Here is a 12963-nt window from a genome sequence, read left to right as displayed (position 1 = left end):
TGGGGTCACCTCTGATTATTACACTGTGGATACATTATATATAATATTTGGGGTCTCCTCTGATTATTACACTGTGGATACATTATATATAATATTTGGGGTCTCCTCTGATTATTACACTGTGGATACATTATATATAATATTTGGGGTCTCCTCTGATTATTACACTGTGGATACATTATATATATAATATTTGGGGTCTCCTCTGATTATTACACTGTGGATACATTATATATAATATTTGGGGTCCCCTCTGATTATTACACTGTGGATACATTATATATAATATTTGGGGTCTCCTCTGATTATTACTCTGTGGATACATTATATATATAATATTTGGGGTCTCCTCTGATTATTACACTGTGGATACATTATATATAATATTTGGGGTCTCCTCTGATTATTACACTGTGGATACATTATATATAATATTTGGGGTCTCCTCTGATTATTACACTGTGGATACATTATATATAATATTTGGGGTCTCCTCTGATTATTACTCTGTGGATACATTATATATAATATTTGGGGTCTCCTCTGCTTATTACACTGTGGATACATTATATATAATATTTGGGGTCTCCTCTGATTATTACACTGTGGATACATTATATATATAATATTTGGGGTCTCCTCTGATTATTACACTGTGGATACATTATATATAATATTTGGGGTCTCCTCTGATTATTACACTGTGGATACATTATATATCATATTTGGGGTCTCCTCTGATTATTACACTGTGGATACATTATATATAATATTTGGGGTCTCCTCTGATTATTACACTGTGGATACATTATATATAATAATTGGGGTCTCCTCTGATTATTACTCTGTGGATACATTATATATAATATTTGGGGTCTCCTCTGATTATTACTCTGTGGATACATTATATATAATATTTGGGGTCTCCTCTGATTATTACACTGTGGATACATTATATATAATATTTGGGGTCTCCTCTGATTATTACTCTGTGGATACATTATATATAATATTTGGGGTCTCCTCTGATTATTACACTGTGGATACATTATATATAATATTTGGGGTCTCCCCTGATTATTACACTGTGGATACATTATATATATAATATTTGGGGTCTCCTCTGATTATTACACTGTGGATACATTATATATATAATATTTGGGGTCTCCTCTGATTATTACACTGTGGATACATTATATATATAATATTTGGGGTCTCCTCTGATTATTACTCTGTGGATACATTATATATAATATTTGGGGTCTCCTCTGATTATTACACTGTGGATACATTATATATAATATTTGGGGTCTCCTCTGATTATTACACTGTGGATACATTATATATATAATATTTGGGGTCTCCCCTGATTATTACACTGTGGATACATTATATATAATATTTGGGGTCTCCTCTGATTATTACACTGTGGATACATTATATATAATATTTGGGGTCTCCTCTGATTATTACACTGTGGATACATTATATATAATATTTGGGGTCTCCTCTGATTATTACTCTGTGGATACATTATATATAATATTTGGGGTCTCCTCTGATTATTACACTGTGGATACATTATATATAATATTTGGGGTCTCCTCTGATTATTACTCTGTGGATACATTATATATAATATTTGGGGTCTCCTCTGATTATTACACTGTGGATACATTATATATATAATATTTGGGGTCTCCTCTGATTATTACACTGTGGATACATTATATATAATATTTGGGGTCTCCTCTGATTATTACACTGTGGATACATTATATATAATATTTGGGGTCTCCTCTGATTATTACACTGTGGATACATTATATATAATAATTGGGGTCTCCTCTGATTATTACTCTGTGGATACATTATATATAATATTTGGGGTCTCCTCTGATTATTACTCTGTGGATACATTATATATAATATTTGGGGTCTCCTCTGATTATTACACTGTGGATACATTATATATAATATTTGGGGTCTCCTCTGATTATTACTCTGTGGATACATTATATATAATATTTGGGGTCTCCTCTGATTATTACACTGTGGATACATTATATATATAATATTTGGGGTCTCCTCTGATTATTACACTGTGGATACATTATATATATAATATTTGGGGTCTCCTCTGATTATTACACTGTGGATACATTATATATAATATTTGGGGTCTCCTCTGATTATTACTCTGTGGATACATTATATATAATATTTGGGGTCTCCTCTGATTATTACACTGTGGATACATTATATATAATATTTGGGGTCTCCTCTGATTATTACTCTGTGGATACATTATATATAATATTTGGGGTCTCCTCTGATTATTACACTGTGGATACATTATATATATAATATTTGGGGTCTCCTCTGATTATTACACTGTGGATACATTATATATATAATATTTGGGGTCTCCTCTGATTATTACACTGTGGATACATTATATATAATATTTGGGGTCTCCTCTGATTATTACTCTGTGGATACATTATATATAATATTTGGGGTCTCCTCTGATTATTACACTGTGGATACATTATATATATAATATTTGGGGTCCCCTCTGATTATTACACTGTGGATACATTATATATAATATTTGGAGTCTCCTCTGATTATTACTCTGTGGATACATTATATATAATATTTGGGGTCTCCTCTGATTATTACACTGTGGATACATTATATATATAATATTTGGGGTCTCCTCTGATTATTACACTGTGGATACATTATATATATAATATTTGGGGTCTCCTCTGATTATTACTCTGTGGATACATTATATATAATATTTGAGGTCTCCTCTGATTATTACACTGTGGATACATTATATATAATATTTGGGGTCTCCTCTGATTATTACACTGTGGATACATTATATATAATATTTGGGGTCTCCTCTGATTATTACACTGTGGATACATTATATATAATATTTGGGGTCTCCTCTGATTATTACACTGTGGATACATTATATATAATATTTGGGGTCTCCTCTGATTATTACACTGTGGATACATTATATATAATATTTGGGGTCTCCTCTGATTATTACTCTGTGGATACATTATATATAATATTTGGGGTCTCCTCTGATTATTACACTGTGGATACATTATATATAATATTTGGGGTCTCTGATTATTACTCTGTGGATACATTATATATAATATTTGGGGTCTCCTCTGATTATTACACTGTGGATACATTATATATAATATTTGGGGTCTCTGATTATTACTCTGTGGATACATTATATATAATATTTGGGGTCTCCTCTGATTATTACACTGTGGATACATTATATATAATATTTGGGGTCTCCTCTGATTATTACACTGTGGATACATTATATATAATATTTGGGGTCTCCTCTGATTATTACACTGTGGATACATTATATATATAATATTTGGGGTCTCCTCTGATTATTACTCTGTGGATACATTATATATAATATTTGGGGTCTCCTCTGATTATTACACTGTGGATACATTATATATAATATTTGGGGTCTCCTCTGATTATTACACTGTGGATACATTATATATAATATTTGGGGTCTCCTCTGATTACTACACTGTGGATACATTATATATATTATTTGGGGTCTCCTCTGATTATTACACTGTGGATACATTATATATAATATTTGGGGTCTCCTCTGATTATTACACTGTGGATACATTATATATAATATTTGGGGTCTCCTCTGATTATTACACTGTGGATACATTATATATAATATTTGGGGTCCCCTCTGATTATTACACTGTGGATACATTATATATAATATTTGGGGTCTCCTCTGATTATTACACTGTGGATACATTATATATAATATTTGGGGTCTCCTCTGATTATTACACTGTGGATACATTATATATAATATTTGGGGTCTCCTCTGATTATTACTCTGTGGATACATTATATATAATATTTGGGGTCTCCTCTGATTATTACTCTGTGGATACATTATATATAATATTTGGGGTCTCCTCTGATTATTACACTGTGGATACATTATATATAATATTTGGGGTCTCCTCTGATTATTACACTGTGGATACATTATATATATAATATTTGGGGTCTCTGATTATTACACTGTGGATACATTATATATAATATTTGGGGTCTCCTCTGATTATTACACTGTGGATACATTATATATAATATTTGGGGTCTCCTCTGATTATTACACTGTGGATACATTATATATAATATTTGGGGTCTCCTCTGATTATTACTCTGTGGATACATTATATATAATATTTGGGGTCTCCTCTGATTATTACACTGTGGATACATTATATATAATATTTGGGGTCTCCTCTGATTATTACTCTGTGGATACATTATATATAATATTTGGGGTCTCCTCTGATTATTACACTGTGGATACATTATATATATAATATTTGGGGTCTCCTCTGATTATTACACTGTGGATACATTATATATAATATTTGGGGTCTCCTCTGATTATTACACTGTGGATACATTATATATAATATTTGGGGTCTCCTCTGATTATTACACTGTGGATACATTATATATAATATTTGGGGTCTCCTCTGATTATTACACTGTGGATACATTATATATAATATTTGGGGTCTCCTCTGATTATTACACTGTGGATACATTATATATAATATTTGGGGTCTCCTCTGATTATTACACTGTGGATACATTATATATAATATTTGGGGTCTCCTCTGATTATTACACTGTGGATACATTATATATAATATTTGGGGTCTCCTCTGATTATTACACTGTGGATACATTATATATAATATTTGGGGTCTCCTCTGATTATTACACTGTGGATACATTATATATATAATATTTGGGGTCTCCTCTGATTATTACACTGTGGATACATTATATATAATATTTGGGGTCTCCTCTGATTATTACACTGTGGATACATTATATATATATAATATTTGGGGTCTTTGATTATTACACTGTGGATACATTATATATAATATTTGGGGTCTCCTCTGATTATTACACTGTGGATACATTATATATAATATTTGGGGTCTCCTCTGATTATTACACTGTGGATACATTATATATAATATTTGGGGTCTCCTCTGATTATTACACTGTGGATACATTATATATAATATTTGGGGTCTCCTCTGATTATTACACTGTGGATACATTATATATAATATTTGGGGTCTCCTCTGATTATTACACTGTGGATACATTATATATATAATATTTGGGGTCTCCTCTGATTATTACTCTGTGGATACATTATATATAATATTTGGGGTCTCCTCTGATTATTACACTGTGGATACATTATATATAATATTTGGGGTCTCCTCTGATTATTACACTGTGGATACATTATATATAATATTTGGGGTCTCCTGATTATTACACTGTGGATACATTATATATAATATTTGGGGTCTCCTCTGATTATTACACTGTGGATACATTATATATAATATTTGGGGTCTCCTCTGATTATTACACTATGGATACATTATATATAATATTTGGGGTCTCCTCTGATTATTACACTGTGGATACATTATATATAATATTTGGGGTCTCCTCTGATTATTACACTGTGGATACATTATATATATAATATTTGGGGTCTCCTCTGATTATTACTCTGTGGATACATTATATATAATATTTGGGGTCTCCTCTGATTATTACACTGTGGATACATTATATATATAATATTTGGGGTCTCTGATTATTACACTGTGTATACATTATATATATAATATTTGGGGTCACCTCTGATTATTACACTGTGGATACATTATATATAATATTTGGGGTCTCCTCTGATTATTACACTGTGGATACATTATATATAATATTTGGGGTCTCCTCTGATTATTACACTGTGGATACATTATATATAATATTTGGGGTCTCCTCTGATTATTACACTGTGGATACATTATATATATAATATTTGGGGTCTCCTCTGATTATTACACTGTGGATACATTATATATAATATTTGGGGTCCCCTCTGATTATTACACTGTGGATACATTATATATAATATTTGGGGTCTCCTCTGATTATTACTCTGTGGATACATTATATATATAATATTTGGGGTCTCCTCTGATTATTACACTGTGGATACATTATATATAATATTTGGGGTCTCCTCTGATTATTACACTGTGGATACATTATATATAATATTTGGGGTCTCCTCTGATTATTACACTGTGGATACATTATATATAATATTTGGGGTCTCCTCTGATTACTACACTGTGGATACATTATATATATTATTTGGGGTCTCCTCTGATTATTACACTGTGGATACATTATATATAATATTTGGGGTCTCCTCTGATTATTACACTGTGGATACATTATATATAATATTTGGGGTCTCCTCTGATTATTACACTGTGGATACATTATATATAATATTTGGGGTCCCCTCTGATTATTACACTGTGGATACATTATATATAATATTTGGGGTCTCCTCTGATTATTACACTGTGGATACATTATATATAATATTTGGGGTCTCCTCTGATTATTACACTGTGGATACATTATATATAATATTTGGGGTCTCCTCTGATTATTACACTGTGGATACATTATATATAATATTTGGGGTCTCCTCTGATTATTACACTGTGGATACATTATATATAATATTTGGGGTCTCCTCTGATTATTACTCTGTGGATACATTATATATAATATTTGGGGTCTCCTCTGATTATTACACTGTGGATACATTATATATAATATTTGGGGTCTCCTCTGATTATTACACTGTGGATACATTATATATATAATATTTGGGGTCTCCTCTGATTATTACACTGTGGATACATTATATATAATATTTGGGGTCTCCTCTGATTATTACACTGTGGATACATTATATATAATATTTGGGGTCTCCTCTGATTATTACACTGTGGATACATTATATATAATATTTGGGGTCTCCTCTGATTATTACACTGTGGATACATTATATATAATATTTGGGGTCTCCTCTGATTATTACACTGTGGATACATTATATATATAATATTTGGGGTCTCCTCTGATTATTACTCTGTGGATACATTATATATAATATTTGGGGTCTCCTCTGATTATTACACTGTGGATACATTATATATAATATTTGGGGTCTCCTCTGATTATTACACTGTGGATACATTATATATAATATTTGGGGTCTCCTGATTATTACACTGTGGATACATTATATATAATATTTGGGGTCTCCTCTGATTATTACACTGTGGATACATTATATATAATATTTGGGGTCTCCTCTGATTATTACACTGTGGATACATTATATATAATATTTGGGGTCTCCTCTGATTATTACACTGGATACATTATATATAATATTTGGGGTCTCCTCTGATTATTACACTGTGGATACATTATATATAATATTTGGGGTCTCCTCTGATTATTACACTGTGGATACATTATATATAATATTTGGGGTCTCCTCTGATTATTACACTGTGGATACATTATATATAATATTTGGGGTCTCCTCTGATTATTACACTGTGGATACATTATATATTTGGGGTCTCCTCTGATTATTACACTGTGGATACATTATATATATAATATTTGGGGTCTCCTCTGATTATTACTCTGTGGATACATTATATATAATATTTGGGGTCTCCTCTGATTATTACACTGTGGATACATTATATATAATATTTGGGGTCCCCTCTGATTATTACACTGTGGATACATTATATATAATATTTGGGGTCTCCTCTGATTATTACACTGTGGATACATTATATATAATATTTGGGGTCTCCTCTGATTATTACACTGTGGATACATTATATATAATATTTGGGGTCTCCTCTGATTATTACTCTGTGGATACATTATATATAATATTTGGGGTCTCCTCTGATTATTACTCTGTGGATACATTATATATAATATTTGGGGTCTCCTCTGATTATTACACTGTGGATACATTATATATAATATTTGGGGTCTCCTCTGATTATTACACTGTGGATACATTATATATATAATATTTGGGGTCTCTGATTATTACACTGTGGATACATTATATATAATATTTGGGGTCTCCTCTGATTATTACACTGTGGATACATTATATATAATATTTGGGGTCTCCTCTGATTATTACACTGTGGATACATTATATATAATATTTGGGGTCTCCTCTGATTATTACACTGTGGATACATTATATATAATATTTGGGGTCTCCTCTGATTATTACACTGTGGATACATTATATATAATATTTGGGGTCTCCTCTGATTATTACACTGTGGATACATTATATATAATATTTGGGGTCTCCTCTGATTATTACACTGTGGATACATTATATATATAATATTTGGGGTCTCCTCTGATTATTACACTGTGGATACATTATATATAATATTTGGGGTCTCCTCTGATTATTACACTGTGGATACATTATATATATAATATTTGGGGTCTTTGATTATTACACTGTGGATACATTATATATAATATTTGGGGTCTCCTCTGATTATTACACTGTGGATACATTATATATAATATTTGGGGTCTCCTCTGATTATTACACTGTGGATACATTATATATAATATTTGGGGTCTCCTCTGATTATTACACTGTGGATACATTATATATAATATTTGGGGTCTCCTCTGATTATTACACTGTGGATACATTATATATAATATTTGGGGTCTCCTCTGATTATTACACTGTGGATACATTATATATATAATATTTGGGGTCTCCTCTGATTATTACTCTGTGGATACATTATATATAATATTTGGGGTCTCCTCTGATTATTACACTGTGGATACATTATATATAATATTTGGGGTCTCCTCTGATTATTACACTGTGGATACATTATATATAATATTTGGGGTCTCCTGATTATTACACTGTGGATACATTATATATAATATTTGGGGTCTCCTCTGATTATTACACTGTGGATACATTATATATAATATTTGGGGTCTCCTCTGATTATTACACTATGGATACATTATATATAATATTTGGGGTCTCCTCTGATTATTACACTGTGGATACATTATATATAATATTTGGGGTCTCCTCTGATTATTACACTGTGGATACATTATATATATAATATTTGGGGTCTCCTCTGATTATTACTCTGTGGATACATTATATATAATATTTGGGGTCTCCTCTGATTATTACACTGTGGATACATTATATATATAATATTTGGGGTCTCTGATTATTACACTGTGTATACATTATATATATAATATTTGGGGTCACCTCTGATTATTACACTGTGGATACATTATATATAATATTTGGGGTCTCCTCTGATTATTACACTGTGGATACATTATATATAATATTTGGGGTCTCCTCTGATTATTACACTGTGGATACATTATATATAATATTTGGGGTCTCCTCTGATTATTACACTGTGGATACATTATATATATAATATTTGGGGTCTCCTCTGATTATTACACTGTGGATACATTATATATAATATTTGGGGTCCCCTCTGATTATTACACTGTGGATACATTATATATAATATTTGGGGTCTCCTCTGATTATTACTCTGTGGATACATTATATATATAATATTTGGGGTCTCCTCTGATTATTACACTGTGGATACATTATATATAATATTTGGGGTCTCCTCTGATTATTACACTGTGGATACATTATATATAATATTTGGGGTCTCCTCTGATTATTACACTGTGGATACATTATATATAATATTTGGGGTCTCCTCTGATTACTACACTGTGGATACATTATATATATTATTTGGGGTCTCCTCTGATTATTACACTGTGGATACATTATATATAATATTTGGGGTCTCCTCTGATTATTACACTGTGGATACATTATATATAATATTTGGGGTCTCCTCTGATTATTACACTGTGGATACATTATATATAATATTTGGGGTCCCCTCTGATTATTACACTGTGGATACATTATATATAATATTTGGGGTCTCCTCTGATTATTACACTGTGGATACATTATATATAATATTTGGGGTCTCCTCTGATTATTACACTGTGGATACATTATATATAATATTTGGGGTCTCCTCTGATTATTACACTGTGGATACATTATATATAATATTTGGGGTCTCCTCTGATTATTACACTGTGGATACATTATATATAATATTTGGGGTCTCCTCTGATTATTACTCTGTGGATACATTATATATAATATTTGGGGTCTCCTCTGATTATTACACTGTGGATACATTATATATAATATTTGGGGTCTCCTCTGATTATTACACTGTGGATACATTATATATATAATATTTGGGGTCTCCTCTGATTATTACACTGTGGATACATTATATATAATATTTGGGGTCTCCTCTGATTATTACACTGTGGATACATTATATATAATATTTGGGGTCTCCTCTGATTATTACACTGTGGATACATTATATATAATATTTGGGGTCTCCTCTGATTATTACACTGTGGATACATTATATATAATATTTGGGGTCTCCTCTGATTATTACACTGTGGATACATTATATATATAATATTTGGGGTCTCCTCTGATTATTACTCTGTGGATACATTATATATAATATTTGGGGTCTCCTCTGATTATTACACTGTGGATACATTATATATAATATTTGGGGTCTCCTCTGATTATTACACTGTGGATACATTATATATAATATTTGGGGTCTCCTGATTATTACACTGTGGATACATTATATATAATATTTGGGGTCTCCTCTGATTATTACACTGTGGATACATTATATATAATATTTGGGGTCTCCTCTGATTATTACACTGTGGATACATTATATATAATATTTGGGGTCTCCTCTGATTATTACACTGGATACATTATATATAATATTTGGGGTCTCCTCTGATTATTACACTGTGGATACATTATATATAATATTTGGGGTCTCCTCTGATTATTACACTGTGGATACATTATATATAATATTTGGGGTCTCCTCTGATTATTACACTGTGGATACATTATATATAATATTTGGGGTCTCCTCTGATTATTACACTGTGGATACATTATATATATAATATTTGGGGTCTCCTCTGATTATTACACTGTGGATACATTATATATATAATATTTGGGGTCTCCTCTGATTATTACTCTGTGGATACATTATATATAATATTTGGGGTCTCCTCTGATTATTACACTGTGGATACATTATATATAATATTTGGGGTCTCCTCTGATTATTACACTGTGGATACATTATATATAATATTTGGGGTCTCTGATTATTACTCTGTGGATACATTATATATAATATTTGGGGTCTCCTCTGATTATTACACTGTGGATACATTATATATAATATTTGGGGTCTCCTCTGATTATTACTCTGTGGATACATTATATATAATATTTGGGGTCTCCTCTGATTATTACTCTGTGGATACATTATATATAATATTTGGGGTCTCCTCTGATTATTACACTGTGGATACATTATATATATAATATTTGGGGTCTTTGATTATTACTCTGTGGATACATTATATATAATATTTGGGGTCTCCTCTGATTATTACACTGTGGATACATTATATATAATATTTGGGGTCCCCTCTGATTATTACACTGTGGATACATTATATATAATATTTGGGGTCTCCTCTGATTATTACACTGTGGATACATTATATATAATATTTGGGGTCCCCTCTGATTATTACACTGTGGATACATTATATATATAATATTTGGGGTCTCCTCTGATTATTACACTGTGGATACATTATATATAATATTTGGGGTCTCCTCTGATTATTACACTGTGGATACATTATATATAATATTTGGAGTCTCCTCTGATTATTACACTGTGGATACATTATATATAATATTTGGGGTCTCCTCTGATTATTACACTGTGGATACATTATATATAATATTTGGGGTCTCCTCTGATTATTACACTGTGGATACATTATATATAATATTTGGGGTCTCCTCTGATTATTACTCTGTGGATACATTATATATAATATTTGGGGTCTCCTATGATTATTACACTGTGGATACATTATATATAATATTTGGGGTCTCCTCTGATTATTACACTGTGGATACATTATATATAATATTTGGGGTCTCCTCTGATTATTACACTGTGGATACATTATATATAATATTTGGGGTCTCCTCTGATTATTACACTGTGGATACATTATATATAATATTTGGGGTCTCCTCTGATTATTACACTGTGGATACATTATATATAATATTTGGGGTCTCCTCTGATTATTACACTGTGGATACATTATATATATAATATTTGGGGTCTCCTCTGATTATTACACTGTGGATACATTATATATAATATTTGGGGTCTCCTCTGATTATTACACTGTGGATACATTATATATAATATTTGGGGTCTCCTCTGATTATTACACTGTGGATACATTATATATAATATTTGGGGTCTCCTCTGATTATTACTCTGTGGATACATTATATATAATATTTGGGGTCTCCTCTGATTATTACACTGTGGATACATTATATATAATATTTGGGGTCTCCTCTGATTATTACACTGTGGATACATTATATATATTATTTGGGGTCTCCTCTGATTATTACACTGTGGATACATTATATATAATATTTGGGGTCTCCTCTGATTATTACACTGTGGATACATTATATATATAATATTCGGGGTCTCCTCTGATTATTACTCTGTGGATACATTATATATAATATTTGGGGTCTCCTCTGATTATTACACTGTGGATACATTATATATAATATTTGGGGTCTCCTCTGATTATTACACTGTGGATACATTATATATAATATTTGGG

Source organism: Rhinoderma darwinii, chromosome 13, assembly GCF_050947455.1.
Source record: "Rhinoderma darwinii isolate aRhiDar2 chromosome 13, aRhiDar2.hap1, whole genome shotgun sequence".
Classification (NCBI taxonomy): domain Eukaryota; kingdom Metazoa; phylum Chordata; class Amphibia; order Anura; family Rhinodermatidae; genus Rhinoderma; species Rhinoderma darwinii.
Note: the sequence above shows the minus strand (reverse complement) of the source record.